This window comes from Lucilia sericata, unplaced genomic scaffold (assembly GCF_015586225.1).
Source record: "Lucilia sericata isolate MDLA Ls3-8-SP2 unplaced genomic scaffold, ASM1558622v1 Contig000123F_arrow, whole genome shotgun sequence".
Taxonomy (NCBI): domain Eukaryota; kingdom Metazoa; phylum Arthropoda; class Insecta; order Diptera; family Calliphoridae; genus Lucilia; species Lucilia sericata.
Genome location: NW_023994155.1, coordinates 159,122 through 180,803, shown reverse-complemented (window position 1 = coordinate 180,803; position 21,682 = coordinate 159,122). Strand labels below are relative to the sequence as shown.

General features: G+C 26.8%; 1 protein-coding gene across 4 annotated transcripts in view; it reads left to right on the top strand.

Annotated features, from left to right (window-relative positions):
* The first annotated feature begins 216 nt into the window (after nt 1–216).
* Nucleotides 217–21,682, top strand: part of LOC119600832 (histone-lysine N-methyltransferase trithorax) — a 57,165-nt gene continuing 35,699 nt past the window's right edge. For 2 of the 4 annotated variants that reach the window (XM_037951403.1, XM_037951401.1), the window contains exon 1: nt 223–1,227. The gene's annotated coding sequence lies outside the window, so the exon portion shown is untranslated. Of the gene's footprint in view, nt 1,228–20,916; nt 21,139–21,682 lie in introns of those variants that run through there. The other 2 variants (XM_037951400.1, XM_037951402.1) reach the window with 2 other exon arrangements.

The following is a 21,682-nucleotide window of genomic DNA, read 5'->3' as shown; positions in this document are numbered from 1 at the left end:
TCAAAAATTTAACGTTAAATTTCAATTCTTAACTGGGTGGCACATAAAATTACTTAAACTATAATTGTTTGCTTTTACAACATTCAAAATACAACACTTTTCTTTGTCTGTTGCCTGTCATATTCGTAAATACATCGTAGGGTTGCATTTTATGCTTAAACATTTACTACCTTCTGCGTGCAACTCTGATAGTTTTACTCACGAAATTTTCTCTTCAGTCCTTTTTCAAACATCAATTCGAGCATACGTATAGAAGTGCCATACGCAAGAAAAACGAAAGATTTTTAGTGAAAGAAAAAGCAAAAAAATAAAATGAAAAAATAGAAACGAAAAGAAGAAAAGTTTTTTTTTATACAAATTTCTTGTCGCCAACAAAAGAAAACCTAAAGAAATTAATTAAATCTATATATTTATTAACTAATTAAAAGGAATTTAATGAAATTTGGAGAAAATTAAGAGTTTTTGCAACAAAAATCATGAAATGAAAAATATGATATTTTGTGAAATTTTTGTATGTGTGTATGAAAAAAAGAAAAAGTAACAACAACAACACAGAAAAAAGAAGAAGCAGCATACAATAAAAATTTATATATTTATTTTTTTTTGTCTTTTTCTCAACTATCGTGTTGTACGTATACGCAAACCCAAAATAAAGAAGAAAAAAATCAAATAATAAAAAAAAGAAATAAAATCATTCAAAAACGAGTAATTTTTCTTCTTCTTCAGCTTCAACATCTTGCATTCTCCTTTGTACGTGTATATGTGTGTATAGATGTGTGTTTTTGTATTTCGTGTGTGTAAAAAAAATAAACGAGTTTTTATTATAAAAAAAAATAAAAAATACAAAATAAATGGAAAAAAATGTTAAATAGGTGTGATTTTTTGTTACGTTTAAAAGAATATTAAGTGAACGTGTAGTAGAGCGCGAATTGTAAGAAAAAAACCCAAGAAAAAATAACAAATTTTAAAAAGTTTTACTAGAAAATTAATCAAGTAAAGAAATTATTAAATAGTTCAATTAAAACTTCGAGATATATTATAAAAATAACAAAGTTTTTGTAGAAAAAATTTCAATTTTTTGGTTTCCACCTGGTGTCGTTGTTTTGCGTGAAAAAAAAGAAACGACCAGGTAAATCTTCGTCAAACAGTGTTGCATTTTTGCTCGTTGCTGTCAAATAGTTTTTTTTGGATTATTTTTATTTTATTTACTCAAACAAACAAGTAAAGGTAAGTTTTTCTTTAATTTATTTATAAATTAAAATATTTTATAGTTCTTTTAAATTAAAATATTTTATTATATTTATTTAAACATCCATCACCTTGTCAACTGTTCGGTTTTTATTTATTTTTTCTTGTTGTTGTTGCAATTTATCCAAACGCTGAGCAAAAACTTCTAGTTCAACTTTTTGTTTTGTTCGTTTCTTCAACCTTCTCCTTTTTTATTTCGCATAGTTTCGTTTAATTTGTGTGTTTTTAGGCGAGCATGTTTGTGTGAGTGTGTGTGAATTTTTAAGAGAGCAAAAAATTTGCCGCAAAATTTTTGTTGTTATTTTGTTCGTATTTACATTTTTTTTCTTCTTCTTCATGTCTTTCGTCTTCTTTTTTCGTCAGTTTCGTTTCAAAACAAACTAAAGAAGGAAAAAATATACTTTTTTTGTAAATACGAGAAACAATATTTTATGGATACAAATTAAACAACTGATACTAGTTTAACGAATTTTAGGAAAATTAATTAGCATTTTCTTTTATTGAAAAATTTTGATTTGAAAAAAAAAAATCAATATAACTTCACCAGAAATTTTAAATTAAACTAGAACCATCAAATGTCATTAATAGGTACTTATTTCAAAAATTACTAAAAAATTAAATACTTGAGTATTGAAAGGAGAAATTTTTTCAAAAAACTAAAAATTTTACTAGAAATTCGAAGTTTAAAATCTTACTTGTAATTTTAAGTCGAATTTTAGCTACAGTGTCTCACATAAGGGTGTGAAGTTAAATTCGTCGGCCAGATACGTCCCACACCACATATGTCAAATACGTTCCACATACTATAAAATTCGTTTTCAAATGAATTAAAATTTATTTTTTAATAAAACGAGCACCAAATAAAATGTTTTTTAAGAAATAAAGTAAAATTATATTAAAATATATTCAAAAAATTAATATATAAAATAAAAAAGGGTGTGAAGTTAAATTCGTCGGCCAGATACGTCCCACACCACATATGTCAAATACGTTCCACATACTATAAAATTCGTTTTCAAATGAATTAAAATTTATTTTTTAATAAAACGAGCACCAAATAAAATGTTTTTTAAGAAATAAAGTAAAATTATATTAAAATATATTCAAAAAATTAATATATAAAATAAAAATTAGTTAAAATAATTTTATACTCGTCAAATATGGTAGTAAAATATAGAATTTTCAAATGCAAAAAACAGACACTTGGAGAAGACATGAATCGGGGTACCGGCAGAGTGGAAGTAGCCCAGGACTAGTTCTTTCCAAAAACATATAGTTTGTATGCAATTCCAGCTCTGGATAATTTTGACGATTTTTTGAAAAATCATCAAATTTTGCCAAAAATAGTGGAATTTTCAAGTGGCTCCAAAGAGCATTTGGAGAAGACATGAATCGGGGTACCGAAAAACTGGAAGTAGCCCAGAACTAGTTCGTTCCAAAAATGTATAGTTTATATGCAATTCCAGCTCTGGATAATTTTGACGATTTTTTGAAAAATCATCAAATTTTGCCAAAAATAGTGGAATTTTCAAGTGGCTCCAAAGAGCATTTGGAGAAGACATGAATCGGGGTACCGAAAAACTGGAAGTAGCCCAGGGCTAGTTCTTTCCAAAAATGTATAGTTTATATGCAATTCCAGCTCTGGATAATTTTGACGATTTTTTGAAAAATCATCAAATTTTGCCAAAAATAGTGGAATTTTCAAGTGGCTCCAAAGAGCATTTGGAGAAGACATGAATCGGGGTACCGAAAAACTGGAAGTAGCCCAGGGCTAGTTCTTTCCAAAAATGTATAGTTTATATGCAATTCCAGCTCTGGATAATTTTGACGATTTTTTGAAAAATCATCAAATTTTGCCAAAAATAGTGGAATTTTCAAGTGGCTCCAAAGAGCATTTGGAGAAGACATGAATCGGGGTACCGAAAAACTGGAAGTAGCCCAGGGCTAGTTCTTTCCAAAAATGTATAGTTTATATGCAATTCCAGCTCTGGATAATTTTGACGATTTTTTGAAAAATCATCAAATTTTGCCAAAAATAGTGGAATTTTCAAGTGGCTCCAAAGAGCATTTGGAGAAGACATGAATCGGGGTACCGAAAAACTGGAAGTAGCCCAGAACTAGTTCGTTCCAAAAATGTATAGTTTATATGCAATTCCAGCTCAGGATAATTTTGAAAATTTTTTGAAAAATCATAAAATTTTGCCAAAAATAGTGGAATTTTCAAGTGGCTCCAAAGAGCATTTGGAGAAGACATGAATCGGGGTACCGAAAAACTGGAAGTAGCCCAGGAGTAGTTCTTTCCAAAAATGTATAGTTTATATGCAATTCCAGCTCTGGATAATTTTGACGATTTTTTGAAAAATCATCAAATTTTGCCAAAAATAGTGGAATTTTCAAGTGGCTCCAAAGAGCATTTGGAGAAGACATGAATCGGGGTACCGAAAAACTGGAAGTAGCCCAGGGCTAGTTCTTTCCAAAAATGTATAGTTTATATGCAATTCCAGCTCTGGATAATTTTGACGATTTTTTGAAAAATCATCAAATTTTGCCAAAAATAGTGGAATTTTCAAGTGGCTCCAAAGAGCATTTGGAGAAGACATGAATCGGGGTACCGAAAAACTGGAAGTAGCCCAGGGCTAGTTCTTTCCAAAAATGTATAGTTTATATGCAATTCCAGCTCTGGATAATTTTGACGATTTTTTGAAAAATCATCAAATTTTGCCAAAAATAGTGGAATTTTCAAGTGGCTCCAAAGAGCATTTGGAGAAGACATGAATCGGGGTACCGAAAAACTGGAAGTAGCCCAGGGCTAGTTCTTTCCAAAAATGTATAGTTTATATGCAATTCCAGCTCTGGATAATTTTGACGATTTTTTGAAAAATCATCAAATTTTGCCAAAAATAGTGGAATTTTCAAGTGGCTCCAAAGAGCATTTGGAGAAGACATGAATCGGGGTACCGAAAAACTGGAAGTAGCCCAGAACTAGTTCGTTCCAAAAATGTATAGTTTATATGCAATTCCAGCTCTGGATAATTTTGACGATTTTTTGAAAAATCATCAAATTTTGCCAAAAATAGTGGAATTTTCAAGTGGCTCCAAAGAGCATTTGGAGAAGACATGAATCGGGGTACCGAAAAACTGGAAGTAGCCCAGAACTAGTTCGTTCCAAAAATGTATAGTTTATATGCAATTCCAGCTCTGGATAATTTTGACGATTTTTTGAAAAATCATCAAATTTTGCCAAAAATAGTGGAATTTTCAAGTGGCTCCAAAGAGCATTTGGAGAAGACATGAATCGGGGTACCGAAAAACTGGAAGTAGCCCAGAACTAGTTCGTTCCAAAAATGTATAGTTTATATGCAATTCCAGCTCTGGATAATTTTGACGATTTTTTGAAAAATCATCAAATTTTGCCAAAAATAGTGGAATTTTCAAGTGGATCCAAAGAGCATTTGGAGAAGACATGAATCGGGGTACCGAAAAACTGGAAGTAGGCCAGGACTAGTTCTTTCCAAAAATATATAGTTTATATGCAATTCCAGCTCTGGATAATTTTGACGATTTTTTGAAAAGGCATAAAATTTTGCGAAAAATGTAGGTAGTTTCGGGTCGATACTGTTATTCTTATTATGAAAAACATTTTGAAAATCAACGTCTGTTGTTCAATATTTGATTTGAATTTTCGTTTTACAGTTTTTACGTGTAAATAAAATACTTTCAATAAAAAATAAACATTTCTTTCATATTGTTTTTAATTTTTGTTAATATTAAATATCACTCAATGAACTCTTTTTAAAGAATTATTTTGACGGTAGTTCATAATTTTATTTTGTGAATAAATAATGAGAGTGATGGAGGTAGCAAAATATTGTTGTAAGTTTTCCATGAAAATTATGCATATTTTATTGATCGTTTTGGGCGCTGTTAATTTGTTGTTGGGATCGCCGTTTTTTATATATGATTTATGTAATTTGTTTATGACAGCACAATTTTTTTCTTGTGTTTTTTATATTCTCAGGTAATAATAATGTAAAAATAGAGTCTCTTCGACTCTACTTGACCGTTCGCGCGTAGTGAACGACCACGATAACCATTCTCAGGTAATATTTTTCGTATTCGTTGTGAAAATTGAAAAAACTCTACAATAAGTAAAAAAATGAAGCAATTGTTTGAGGAAATTCGCAAAATGTTGTCTTTCCTTTTGTGAAATCTTTGATTTTTAGGACATATTTCTAATTTTTTCAATGACTTTATCTTGAAAGTCAAATGAATAGTGAAATTCAGTTGAATTTCTAGAAATTAAAAATTGTAAAAGATTTCATAAAAACACTAGTAAAGGAGAAATATTTTGTAATTCTTTGCGAATATTGGGAAATGTCTTAAAAAATAAAAGATTTCACAAAAACTCTAGAACAAGTCGAAAAAAGTTAAGCTCTTTGTTGAGAAAATTCTCAAAATTCCGTTGAATTTCTAGAAATTAAAAATTGTAAAAGATTTCATAAAAACACTAGTAAAGGAGAAATATTTTGTAATTCTTTGCGAATATTGGGAAATGTCTTAAAAAATAAAAGATTTCACAAAAACTCTAGAACAAGTCGAAAAAAGTTAAGCTCTTTGTTGAGAAAATTCTCAAAATTCCCTACACAGTTGCTATGGTGTCAGAAGTTTTGACCTTATTTAGGGATCGATTCTTTTATTGAACGTTTATAACAACACAAGTGTTGAGGATTGAAAGGTAATTTTTGTACATACATATGTATGAATGTATTTTATGATTTTGTGTAACATATGCTTTTTATGTTTTTTCAAAAAATCGTCAAAATTACCCAGAGCTGGAATTGCACATAAGCTATATATTTTTGGAAAGAACTAGCCCTGGGCTACTTCCAGTTTTTCGGTACCCCGATGCATGTCTTCTCCAAATGCTCTTTGGAGCCACTTGAAAATTCCACTATTTTTGGCAAAATTTGATGATTTTTCAAAAAATCGTCAAAATTATCCAGAGCTGGAATTGCATATAAACTATACATTTTTGGAACGAACTAGTTCTGGGCTACTTCCAGTTTTTCGGTACCCCGATTCATGTCTTCTCCAAATGCTCTTTGGAGCCACTTGAAAATTCCACTATTTTTGGCAAAATTTAATGATTTTTCAAAAAATCGTCAAAATTATCCAGAGCTGGAATTGCATATAAACTATACATTTTTGGAACGAACTAGTTCTGGGCTACTTCCAGTTTTTCGGTACCCCGATTCATGTCTTCTCCAAATGCTCTTTGGAGCCACTTGAAAATTCCACTATTTTTGGCAAAATTTGATGATTTTTCAAAAAATCGTCAAAATTATCCTGAGCTGGAATTGCATATAAACTTTATATTTTTGGAACGAACTAGTTCTGGGCTACTTCCAGTTTTTCGGTACCCCGATTCATGTCTTCTCCAAATGCTCTTTGGAGCCACTTGAAAATTCCACTATTTTTGGCAAAATTTGATGATTTTTCAAAAAATCGTCAAAATTATATAGAGCTGGAATTGCATATAAACTATACATTTTTGGAAAGAACTAGCCCTGGGCTACTTCCAGTTTTTCGGTACCCCGATTCATGTCTTCTCCAAATGCTCTTTGGAGCCACTTGAAAATTCCACTATTTTTGGCAAAATTTGATGATTTTTCAAAAAATCGTCAAAATTATCCAGAGCTGGAATTGCATATAAACTATACATTTTTGGAAAGAACTAGTCCTGGGCTACTTCCAGTTTTTCGGTACCCTGATTCATGTCTTCTCCAAATGCTCTTTGGAGCCACTTGAAAATTCCACTATTTTTGGCAAAATTTTATGATTTTTCAAAAAATTGTCAAAATTATCCTGAGCTGGAATTGCATATAAACTATACATTTTTGGAACGAACTAGTTCTGGGCTACTTCCAGTTTTTCGGTACCCCGATTCATGTCTTCTCCAAATGCTCTTTGGAGCCACTTGAAAATTCCACTATTTTTGGCAAAATTTGATGATTTTTCAAAAAATCGTCAAAATTATCCAGAGCTGGAATTGCATATAAACTATACATTTTTGGAAAGAACTAGCCCTGGGCTACTTCCAGTTTTTCGGTACCCCGATTCATGTCTTCTCCAAATGCTCTTTGGAGCCACTTGAAAATTCCACTATTTTTGGCAAAATTTGATGATTTTTCAAAAAATCGTCAAAATTATCCAGAGCTGGAATTGCATATAAACTATACATTTTTGGAAAGAACTAGCCCTGGGCTACTTCCAGTTTTTCGGTACCCCGATTCATGTCTTCTCCAAATGCTCTTTGGAGCCACTTGAAAATTCCACTATTTTTGGCAAAATTTGATGATTTTTCAAAAAATCGTCAAAATTATCCAGAGCTGGAATTGCATATAAACTATACATTTTTGGAACGAACTAGTTCTGGGCTACTTCCAGTTTTTCGGTACCCCGATTCATGTCTTCTCCAAATGCTCTTTGGAGCCACTTGAAAATTCCACTATTTTTGGCAAAATTTGATGATTTTTCAAAAAATCGTCAAAATTATCCAGAGCTGGAATTGCATACAAACTATATGTTTTTGGAAAGAACTAGTCCTGGGCTACTTCCACTCTGCCGGTACCCCGATTCATGTCTTCTCCAAGTGTCTGTTTTTTGCATTTGAAAATTCTATATTTTACTACCATATTTGACGAGTATAAAATTATTTTAACTAATTTTTATTTTATATATTAATTTTTTGAATATATTTTAATATAATTTTACTTTATTTCTTAAAAAACATTTTATTTGGTGATCGTTTTATTAAAAAATAAATTTTAATTCATTTGAAAACGAATTTTATAGTATGTGGAACGTATTTGACATATGTGGTGTGGGACGTATCTGGCCGACGAATTTAACTTCACACCCTTGTCTCACATACATATGTAAATATTCAAATTTGATGTAGATATTTAAAAAACATCAAAACTTTACTAAAAATTTAAAATTTTACTGTATTCGAATTTTGTATAAAGTGTCGAAAATTTTAAAAATAAAAAGTTTTTAAAAATTCAACAGAAATCTAAAGCCTAAATTCGAAAATTTTCCAAAAATTCGAAAAATTTTCCAAAAATTCGAAATATTTTTCAGAAATTCGAAATATTTTTGAGAAATTTTAAAGAAATTTTGGGATCACGTATGCGTTAATTCGACCTTTGATATTTGTTCCGAAGTTCAATATTTAGTTCAAAATCTAATTAGAAATTCGATTTTTTATAGAAATTCTAAATTTTTCCAGAAAATCGAAATTTCACTAAAAATTCGAAATTTCACTAAAAATTCGAAATTTCACTAAAAATTCGAAATTTCACTGAAAATTCGAAATTTCACTAGAAATTCGAAATTTCACTGAAAATTCGAAATTTCACCGAGAATTCGAAATTTCATTGGAAATTGAAACTTAATTGAAAGTTTGAAATTTTACTCTAAATTTCGTTGGAAATTCGAAATTTAACTAGAAATTCAAAATTTTACTAGAAATTCTAAATTATCTAGAAATTCGAAATTTTACTAGAAATTCTAAATTTAACTAGATTTTCGAAGTTTAACAACAAATTCGAGATTTCAATACAAATTTGAAATTAAACAGAAATTCCAAATTTCACTTGAAATTCAGAATTTAACTAGGATCTAGAAGTATCACTAGAAATATGAAAATTTCGAAATTTCACCAAAACTCTAATTTCAATAGAAATTCGAAACCTCTTTAGAAGTTCGAAATATCACTATAAGCTTGAAATTTAACTAGAAATTCGAAATTTCACCAGAAATTTTAAATTTCATCAAATATACTAAAAATCTAATATAAATTCGACATTCTAACTAGAAATACAAAACTTCACTAGTAATTTAAAATTTCATAAAATACTCGAAATCACAATAGAAATTCGAAATTTTATTTTTAATTTACTACAAATTCGAAATTTTACTAGAAATTCAAATTCAAAATTTCACTAATTGTTTCAAATCGTACTAGGAATTCTAATTTTCAATAAAAATTCAAAATTTTACAAGGAATTTGAAATTTAGAAATTCTAAATTTTATCAGAAATTCCAAATTTACTAGAAATCAATATTCCAATTCAAACTCGACTTTTAATACAAATTCGAAATTTCATTAAAATTTCAATTCAAGTTCGAATTTCTATTGAAATTCCAAAATTTGAAAATTTCACTACAAAAAAATTCTAATTTTCAATAAAAAATTTGAAATTTTTAAAGAAATTTTAAATTTTTTCTTTAAATTCACAATTTTACTAAATTCACAATTTTACAAAAAAATTTAAAATCTTACTAGGAATTCTAAATATCAATATAAATTCTATATTTTACTAAAAATATGAAATTTCAACATTAAATTAATTTTTTTTTAATTCAAAACTTTAATAGAATTTTAAAACCACTAGAAATTTAAATTTTTACTAAAATTTTATTAAATTTTCCAAAAAGTTTTAATTTGAAAGTTGAATTTAACAAAAAATCTTAAAAATTTACTTTATATTCTTAAATTCTGCAGATAAGTTTGTTAAAAGAGGCTCTAGTGTAATTGGTGTGAATTTAAATATTACACGTCAAAATATTTTATAAGTATTTTATTATTTGCTTTTCAACTAAAAAAATACACACAGCATCAATAAATTATAAATTGTATGTAAGTATGTTTAAAAAACTATAGTATACACATACAAATACAACAATAGCAAACAATTTTTCGTTTGAATACTTGAAAAACGATTGAGTGAATAAGTGAGTAAGTACATGGTACAAATGTACCACAAATACTCACTAAAATAATAATAATAACAACAACAATACTACAGAGACAATCGAATGAAAATTCAACAGTAGTTGCTGTTGTATTCTCATTAGTAAAAACAACAATTAAATCAACACCATTATTATTATGATCACATACATATACATACATATTGATCTGATCACCAACTTAAAAACAGCAGCAACAACAATGACAATAGACAAGCAGCTTTAATTTGTATCTGTTAGCTGGAGGGATGTGGAAGGCGGTCGGTCGGTTTAAACAAAATTAAATATTTTAAAATCGAAATGAGTTTTTTGTTTAAATGTTAGTAAGAGCAGTGTGCGAGCAGCAGACAGCGTAATTATATTTAAATCGGGGATATTAACTTAATTGTTGCCACTGTCATTAATATTATTTAAAATTGGTGTTGTTTTTTTTTTTTTGTTTTCATTTGTCTTTGCTTGTTATTGATGTTGTTTAAAGAGAGTAGTTATCATATGATGAGAATTTTATTTAAATGATTATTATTTTTAAAGCTGCCAGATGGTAGGGTTTTAGAAGGCGGATTAAAATAAAGAATAAATGTAAACAAATGTTTGTGAGTTTTTATTCCTTACTTCTTTGCTTTTTGAATTGAACCTTTTGGAACAGTCTAAGAACTAGACTATTTATTAGTTTATTGACTCTTTTACGTACTACTTACTAGTGATTAGTTTAGGTAATAATCTAATGACTAGATTATTGAACTAAACTATTTATTCACTATTTTTAGTAGTGAACTAGGTAGTAATATACTAAAGCTATTTATACAGGGTTGTCACATCATACAACCTTGGAAGACAAATTTTCAGAAAATGTATAACAATCGTATGAACTTACAATTTTTGTCTTGCAACATTGTCAAAAAGCATTGACAGTATATTGTAATACAACAATATTGTCAGACATCTTACAATCGTAACCAATGGAACCATTGTCATTAAAGAAACATATGCAGCTAAAATAAGATCTGGCAACTTTAGCTATACAACAATCTCAAATCAATCAAACTTTAACTATTCATACATAGAGAAATTTAGGTAAAAAGACCCTAAAATAAAAATCAATTAGTTATATAAAACAATTTAGAACAGATTTATCCGTATTACAATATTTTCCGAAGAATAACTGATTCATTTGTTTTTCTTAAAGTAGAGATTAACAAATCTCTTAATAAACCCATTAGAACCTCTTCTCCGTTATAGTTTTCTAGAGGGTTGGAAAATTAAATTGTTTATTTGTATTTTATAGCGTATAGAGCTGTGAATATTATATATATTTAGTAAATAAAATGTAAATTTATATATATACATCTATTATAAACAATTTATTCCATTGGCGTTTTAATCATCAGTTTCAGTTTGAGTAATTTAAATAATAAATTAACTTTTTATATAAAAAAATCCAGTAAAAAGAAAAATAATATTAATAATATCTAACTAATTGATTTAACTTATTGTTTTTTAATTTTTGTAACGCTTTAACTGCTATAAATCGATATTTAGAAAAAACGTGATTAATTTTAATTTTATATAAATTTTTACATGATTATCTTAAAGGAAATAATACTAGACAAAAAACACTGTTAAAAACATTTTTGTAGAAAGTTGTATGAAATTATTTCATTAATGTAATGATATTAAGCATTATTTGAATGAATATGTTTCATAACTTAAAGAAAACATTTCAGCACTGATGATATTACTTCATTATTGCTACGAATGGTTGATCTTTTGATTCCCATTAGATCTGTTGCAGATATTTAAGCCATTACTAAGGCTGTGAGAAGAATACTTGAGGCATTCTTAAGGCATCCATGTATAGGCTTTTGACTGTCAAGTAGTAACTCAACCCCTATTTGGGTTTTCCCACCATCTTATCCTTAAACGTTCAGTTCATTGATATTTTCCTTATATTGTTTAAGCTAACAAAAGAAATATTTTTTTATAAAAAATCATTCTAATAATTTTTTACAAATCGTTGATTTTTTTAAATTTGATTGCCTTTGTTATTGTGCAAATTATTCTTTAACCATAATTTAAATAACAATTGTAAATTTTAATTTCTCAGCCAATTTTCTGTTTCTTTCTGATCACTTGAACGACATTTTTTAAATTCTTTGTTTGGACATTATTCAACCTTTGCTATTTGATTTCCTCAGTAAATCTAGATTTTTTGTTTCTTGACAATTTTTCATTTAGTATTTAAAACGCATGCGGTGTTTACACATCATTGATTTTGCTATTTTACATTTAAAACACATGCAGAACAGCAGGGGCAGACATGGCAGGGTAAGGCCAGCAGGAATTGGTTTGCAGTGGCATGTCTGCTTGTTATAGCATAAAAATTAATAATGTTGTTCGTATTATGGTTTTATATAAGTATTTGTAACGCTTAGACAAAAAGTCTAAAGGTTGTATATCGGGCTTCTATCATCCACCAGGCAATAGAACATGAACTTTGATAAACAAATTGTACAATTTCTGAATGTTCTTGAAGCTTGTAGTTCTCCATAATTAAATGGCCTAGATTGACCTTTCGAACTTAAACAGCTTCCCTCTTATTAGAGAAACGGCGAATTTAAAGTAAAAAACCTTTACTAATCTCACTTTGAAATGTTTGCTGTGGTTTATAATCCTCCATTTTGAAGTAAACAACTTCACTCCCCCCAAAATTTTTACACAAAATTTTTAATTTAAAAACTCTAAATATGTTTTTTTTAACTAAAAAAATATTTTCAACATGACAAACAGAAAAAATATGCCCATCATGGGGATCTTAATATAATAAACAAAGAAAATAACCCAAAAAAAAAAAAAACTCCAAATATTGACCATTAATATGTAAATTTAAAATAATAAAATTATGCAAATATCCACAGCTAAGGATAAAGACAGCAGACATTAACATTATCACAATTGAAGGCACTATTTCTTCAATAAAATACGACAGTAACAGTAAGGAGGGTTGAGGAGGGTGTGTAAGCAACAAAAGAAAAATAATAATAAGACGAACTTTGACAGAAATTAAGCAAAAAAAAGTAAACAATGTGATACAAATATACTCACAAAACTTTGCGTGTCAATGAAGCAAAACTGAGATGCCACTTAAAGATTTTTAAGGAATTTAGGCGATTTTAAATATTGGCAAGTCAGTGAAGGAAGAATGCGATGACAGTTTAGATTTTAAAGGAAAATAATTAACATAAATGGAATTTTGCAAAGAAAATCTTTTAAATAAATGGTTTTTTATTAATAGCATGGTATTCTGTTTTAAAATTAAAATACGACGACTTTTAAATAATCGCCACAAAAGCGCTGGTACGATTAAATACTTGAGCGCACAAATCAGCCGAAATAGCAGAAAATTCCTGTTCAATATTGGCTAAAAGCTCTTTGAACTCGGTTAGTTTGTTGGAATATACTATCGTTTAAATGTCAACCCAAAGAAAAGAGTCTGAAGAGATTAAATCGAACTTTCGGAATAGACTAACGTCTCTAACTGTGCAAGAATTACAAAGAACATTTCACTTCTACATTCTAAAAATGTCGAAAACAAATTGCAACATAAATTTTATTGTAATACGAACTTTTTTAACGAGATTTAGGAAATTTTAAGAGATTTCTGTTAGAAAGACTCCTAATTGAGCTATATACATTGGACTGAACATTACCGAAAACTGTAAAACGATTTCTCTGTTCAATGAATGCTACTGGTGTAGAATTGTTTACAGATTTGAACATTTCTGAAAAAAATTTTGAATATCAAAGTTATTTTCACAAGATTGCTGGATTGGATCTATGTTTAGAGGTGGATCGAAATAATTTTCTGTTTTATTAAAGCTATTGGTACATGTATTCATTGTAGTTTTATTAGAAGAGGGATGGATAAAGTCAATCCCCAACAAAAATGACTCAAAGTCGAATGGTATATTCTTAGATAGAACAATACAAACAACACAATAAATCCCCTATATCCTTATTAAACTCTGAGTAATGCAGTAGCAAAAATAGAAAGAAAAACAATAATAAATTTACTTTACACTTTTGTAAATTTCAAAGGAAAATTTTAGATAAAAAATACAAGATCCTTAAAGTAAAAATAACAAAAAACTAGGAAATCGTACAAAAAAACATTCGCCAAAGTCTTACCTCAACAGCAGCAGGACAATACCAACAGCACAGACTACCTAAAAATAACAAAAATTCAACGAAAAAAAAATACGAAATAGAAACCTTTTGAAGCTGGATTAAACAAATACGATTCTTGCAAAAAATAAACAAAGAGAAAAAAACGTCTATATCCTTTTAAGGCTAACTCAAATTTATGATTGTTTTTGTTTCGAAATGATGGGCAAAAATTTGTTGCAGCTGAAGCGGGTGGGTTTTTTTAGGTTATAATAACACTAGGAAGTTGAAGTTAAAATTAAAAGAAAATAAACCTAAAATAATAAAACAAAAACTAAAGGAAAGCAGTATTAAAAGTATTATAAATTAAACATTTTTAGACAAACCCATAAAACTTGGTAAAAATCTATGATAATTGCCTAAAATCTTTGCTAATTTTAATGAATTATAAAAAAATAAATACCTACCTTTTCAAGCGAGTTTTTACTCTTTAAAAAAAGATGGCAGTAATGCACAAGCAGTTTCTTCAAATAAACAAAAAGTGACAGTTTTGTTAATAACTCAATGAAATTAAGAAAAACTATATTAAAACTGCTGGAATTCGTTAAAATATTTTTTAAACTTATGAAAATTTAGTTTATAGTTTTTTTCTAGCGTTTTTACTTTTTAAAAGTTTCTATTTAGTTGTTGACACTTAAAAAAGATGACTAAGGATAAATATCATAACCATGACAGCGCAACAACAACAAACCCAAACAATAGGGATTTTTAACAAGCACAAAAAAATGCAATTTTTACAAATAACTTACTCACACACAAAAGATCTTTTTAGTTAGAGGTCTGTTTCACATTTTTCTGCACTCATAATAATAAAATAATTTCCAATGTTTATGACAGTTTAGAGCAGCTGCTGTCAATACAACGCAATAGTGTTTGTACTACATTCATATAAACATTTTTTAGCACTTCATTATGAAGTAGTAAAAGAAGCAGCAGCAGAAGAGGGTGAAATACAAAATTGCAAACAGAGACGGTTTGTCATACTCAAAAAAAAAAAAAAAATTCAGTAGAATAAACCAGAACTTTCAATAAAACAACTATGAAAACTGCACCACTACAAACAGCAACAACAATAACAAAACATTTGTAAATAAAAGATTTTGTTTTTGCATTTCTATATTGTTTTAAGTACAACACTGTTTGTTACTTAAATTCGAAATATTTTGTTTCTGACTACCCCGGTTTTTTCTTTTTTATTTATATTATATTCATATAAGTGGTTAGTTTTTTTTAAACAATATATTTTACACTTAATTTGAACGCAAATTAAGCTCACCAATAAACAATCACTGGCGGCGTTATTAAATGAGAAAAATGCAGTACTAAACTGAACAATAGCCTGTCAAATTATATGAAAAGTAGTAGGTTAAAAACGACTCTTTGTAATACCCTATTGCGTTATCAATTTAAGTAGTATGTTTTTGAATTTTTGAAAAATCCTTACGCTAACTGAAAAAAACACTTATAGAGAACAACTACTAAGCAATTGATAATATTCACATCTGTACTACCGACAAAGGTCATGCTTGAATAGAAGACACAAAGATTCTCTCAAAATTAAAAATATCGCATAATTCTCTACAGTTATCAAACACATAACGAGATATATGAGAACTACGATTAAGCAGTTCTCAACTACTAACGAGAGCAGTCAGAACAACGTTTTCAATATTTACATCAGTATGGCTGAAAAATTAAACTTTTGTTAAAGTTTTTGAAATTTCTTAGATAATAAGAATATTCTACAGAATCTTAGCCTTTAAAAGTGATATAAAACATTAAAATCGAATCAGTATTAGTCAAGTTATAATGTAATGAATTTTTGAGTTAGTTTTTATAGAGGAAATTTTAAATTGGCGATTTTTTGGTTGCCATTTAGCGATTAAAGTAAATAGTTAATGAGACAACCCTGTTAAACAAATACAATGTTTGTTTATATGACAGCAATGTAAGTGAAATAACAAAACCTTTTGACAACAAATGCCAGTGTAAAATTTACAACAAAACAATATTAGAATAACAACAATAAAATCAACAGATATTAAATGTTAAAAAACTAAACAACAACTAAACATGACAACAATTAAACACAACAAAAAGCAAAAAACTTAAAATAAAATAAAAACGAACAACATATTATAACAACAATACATTCATTCTCACTCCTGTTCCCCTACAAAAAAAGCTATAACAAGAAAACAAGCAACCAACCAGCCATGTTTTTTAAAAATCATATTATTATTGTTGTTACTGTTGTTTGAGCTGGTGGGTAAACAGAGTTGCTATTGTTTAAAGGTGTTAGTAGGAGTATGAGTTTTGCATATGAACAGCAACAGCAACACAACAGAGATAAAAGGGGTTTTTCTTAATGACAACAAAACAAAAATACGAATGAACAAATCAAACGAAGGAAGAAATTACACGAAACAAATGTAAACGAAGAATATGTTTACAAATACAAACAGACAAACAATTATAAATACATGAAAATTTATAACGATTTAATGTTATTGTTGTTGTTAAACGTTTAGGGTCAGGTGGGTGGTTGTTGAAAACACAACACAAAAGGTAAATTAGACAAAAAGTAATGTTTTAAGGGGGCGAAAGAAAATAAAAGGATTTCTTTTGATAAACAAGTGTTAAAGGAAAAGGTCAATATGAAAAAAGAGAGAATTTATTTATAATTTATGGTTGCTTGACGGTTTTGTTGCTCTAATAAAGGAGTTTTATAAAAAGAGTTTATTTTAATTGTTGTTTTGTTTTGGCTTTACATTTCATTTAAGTGTAGAGTTTTGTAAATAAACAATTATGGCGTATTTTTGTTTTTGTTTTTTTAATTAATTGCTTTTGCCATATATAAAGTAGCGTAATGTTAATTGTAATTAAAATTGTTTTGAGAGATTTTATCATAATTGTAGGGTAATTAGTATACATACATATATTTTTTTGCAGAAAATAACAGTGGTGTTAAAAATTATAGGAATTATTTTCATATTTTAGGCAATTAAAAAAACTTAACGAAACTTTTATTTCTAAATCTAAATTATTGAAATACATACCAATTTTTCGGAAAAGTAGAAAATTTTCAATTTTGAACAAATTTAGAAATTTAACGAATCTTTATTTCTGTAACTTAAACATTTAAATTAAAATTTTTATAAAATTCTAGTAATATATTTAAGTTTCAAATAAAAACATGTAAAATTTTCGTTTTTTGTTGATTTAAAAAATTTAACGAAACTTTATTTTCTTAACGCTAGATAGATATTTGTCTTATATTCGTAATGTATGTTTAAAAATTTTATAAAATATAACAAAATCTCTGATTATAAATACTCTAAAAAACTTAACGAAACTTTATTTTCAAAACGAAAGATGTTTGAATGAAATTTTAAACATAATCGTATTATATCATAAAACATTTTATCAAATATAGAAAAATGTCTTATCTTGTACAATTTAAAAAACTTAACGAAACTTTATTTTCTTAACCAAAAACATTTTTTTATTTATTTATGATGTAACTTGTATTATATGTCCAAATATGAAAAAAAAAATTATTTTGGAAAATTTTTAAAACTTAACGAAACTTTATTTTCTTAACGAAAGGTGTTTTTATTAAATTTTTTATATATCCATGATGTTTGTTTAAGCATATTATGAAATCTGAAAGAAATTTCCATTTTGGACAGTTTAAAAAACTTAACGAAACTAAATGTTCTTAACGAAAGATATTTAAGAGACATTTTTTATACGTTCCTATTGGGCGTTGAATCATATTTCTAAATCTAAAAAAAATCTCATTCTGGACAATTTAAATAACTTAACGAAACCTTTTTTCTAATTAAATTTTTTTTATTGCTAAGTTTTATTTGATCTCATAAGACAAATTATTTTAAAAAATTAAATTCCTGCTTTTCAAAATCACTAAATAGGCCTTACTGTTAATTTTTAACTCTTTTTTTATTCATCTCTCACTTAATTTCTTTGATTTTTTTGTTCGTACTCAATTAGCTGTTTATAATTGTATCTATGAAATTCCATCAATTTCAATCTATTAGATATGTATTATTCTTTCATCTGTTTTGTCTTCTGCTCAAAAAGGCAGCTGTGGTGAGTCGTTTAAACTAGTACATGATTTGGTATTTATTTAATATTTTTGTTGCTTATTTGTTTTCTTACTTAATTCTCTGTTCGAGTATATACAAGTGTGTAGCTGTGTATCATTAAAAAAAATCTCGTGAATAGTTTGTTGTGTATCTTGTGATTTCTTAATCTTGTTAAATATATCTTGAACAATTTAAGCATGAAATACATATAAAAAAATCACCACAAATATTAGTGGTTGTATTCAAGACAATTTCATTCAAGTAGGAAACAACAACATAAAACATGATTGGTTACATTACAACAATAACAAGTAAATAAACCTGGTTTAAATAAAAGTTTCACACATTTCAGGTTTTTAGATTTGTGTATGTGTTTTTGATTTTTGTTCGAAATTTCAATTTAATTAACTCCTTCACTTTGTTGCAATGTTTAATTTAGTTTACACGTAATGATTTTTGCCAAGAGGATAGTTGAGCTACAAAAAGAGAGGGTAAGAGATAGATAATTGCAAGAGAGAGAAAGAGTTAACAGTTAAACTAATTGTTTCTCTTTAAGTCAGGGTTGGCAAATTAAGCGTAATAGTAGTTTATTAGTGATTTAAGGGAAATAAACTAAAATTAAGTTTCGTTAAGTTTTCAAATTTGTCTTAAGTAAGAAGTTTTTGTTGTTTTATATAAAATTATGCCTAAGCTAAACTTATATACAAAATTTTCTAATAAAATGCTTTTAATTGGGAAAATAAAGTTTCGTTAAGTTTTAAAAATGTCCAAATATAAGTTTTCTTTACAGATTTGTTCATAAAAATTACTTTTTTAATTGCATAAAACGAAATTAACTTTTAAATATGTTTGATTTAAAAAATAAAGTCTCGTCAAGTTTTTTGAATTGTCCGAAATAGAAAATTTTTTAGCGATTCCTGCGAATGCCTAAATATATTATGGGAATATATTAAATTTTCTTTACAAATGTGTTTAATTTAGAAAATAAAGTTTCGTTAAGTTGAAAAATTTCAAAAAAAATATATATTTTATTTTCGAAACTCCCATTAAGTATATCATTCCTAATTGAATATAGCAAAAGATTCTTTTAAATTCTTTTGGTTTATAAAATAAAGTTTCGTTAAGTTTTTAAAGTCGTCCGAAATGGAAATTTTTTTTGCGATTTCTATGGAATATTGTTAATATTATAGGAATATATTAAAATTTCTTTGAAAGTTTGTTTAATTTAGAAAATAAAGTTTCGTTAAATTTTAAAAATGTCCAAAAATAAATTTTATTTTTAGAATTTTCAAACTGTTTGTTTTTATTAATTGAATATAAAAAAAGTTTGTTTCAAATAACTTTGATTTAAGAAAAGAAAGTTTCGTTAAGTTTTTAAAATTGTCCGAAATGGAGAGTTTTTAGCGTTTTTTGTGGAAGCTTATTAATATTATAGGTATATATTAAATTTTTTTTAAAAGTGGGCTTTAAATTTAGAATAAGTTAAGTTAAGTTTTAAAAATGTCCCAAAATAAATTTTATGTTTAGAATATCAAAATAGTTTACGTTTATTTGTTGTATAGAGAAAAATTTGTTTTAAAATTGCTTTGGTTTAAGAAAATAATGTTTCGTTAAGTTATTAAGATTGTCCGAATTGAAAATTTTTTAGCGATTTCTATGGAAGATTATTAATATTATTATTTTTTTTGTTTTTAATTTAGAAAAATAAAGTTTCGTCAAGTTTTTAAAATTGTCCAAAATTTTAATTAATTTAGCGATTTTTATATCTTTAAATTCTTTTAATTAAAAAAATAGAGTTTCGTTAAGTTTAAAAAAAAGTTTTGTTACATATTTTGAATTTTTTTCAAGTTTTCTTTATACATATTAATTTTAAAAACAGACTTTCGTTAAAACATTTCCAACCCTGTTTTCTGACTTAACCGATTATGAACTTGTCATGCTTGACACTTATTTGTTATAGTATTTATTTAAATTTCGTATAAAACTATTACAAACATTAATTAAATTTTGTTTACTTTTTTATGTATTTTAAATAAATTCAGTTTATATTTATTAAAATATCTAAAAATTAAACTAATAATTCATAATTTTCTTTTGAAGATTTCTTATCTATTAGTTTTAGCTATTAATTTCCAATTAATTTACTTTTAACGATGTAAACAAACAAAAAAAACTAAATAAACTGTTATTTGTACTCTCTCTTTTGCTATTCACACGCTCTTACTCTCTCTCTCTGATAACAAAACACTCTGTTATTCACCTGAAAATTAATAACAACTACAACTATCATGACAGAATAAAAACAAAAACAATCATAAAAAAACAACACGACGAAATCAATTCAACAATTTAAGTACAATTTGTACTCGTTTACATCTTTCCACTTCATAGACAATTTTTATTTAGTTTTTTTTTGCTGCTTTTTTCAGTATTTCTTTGGTGTTGCTTTCAATTTGTTGTTGTTTGCTGTTTGTTTTATTATATAAAAAAAATCAAATTATAACGTTATTAAAATATACTTGAATATGTATAAATGTATATTTATCGGTCTCAAAGATATTTTATTTATTATGCCTGTGTAATTTAGTTGATTTTTATAGACTAATTTAATAAAAACGTTTTGACTATCTATCTGTGTAGTATAATAACGTCATTGGTATGGCGAGCGGGTAATTAGTGTCTGTGTTACTAAATATTATATTTAAAAGGTGGTGTCTTAGTAGCGGTTTTTTTTTGCTTCTGGGTAAATAAGATTTCAGTGATTTATAATAATAAAAACTTAATTTTTACAATTAAATTTGAAAGAATATGTTTTTTAAAAGAATTTACATAAATTTTACTTGATGTAAATAATGTATAGAAAGTTATATTAGCAATATTATGATTGGAAATTTTAATTGTTTATAAAAAAACTTAATTATAAACTGATTTTTAAATTGTTTATATAAAAGTTAATTATAAACTGATTTTACATATTTTACACTAATTTTTCTCAGTGTAAACAATTTAAATTTAATCATTTCATATTATTTATTTAAATAAAATTGTTAAAATGATGTTTTAATCAATATTTTAAACAAATTTTATCTTAATTTTTAATTAATTAAAAATTTTACACAATTTACACAAGGTAAACAATGTAAAAAATAATAATTTGTTATTAAAAATGTAAAAATACGTTTTATTTAATATTTAAAGCAAATTTTACACAATTTACACCCATTTGACCTTAGGTAAACAATGTAAAAATTAATAAATTTCAATTATTTTTACAATTTTCTTATTTA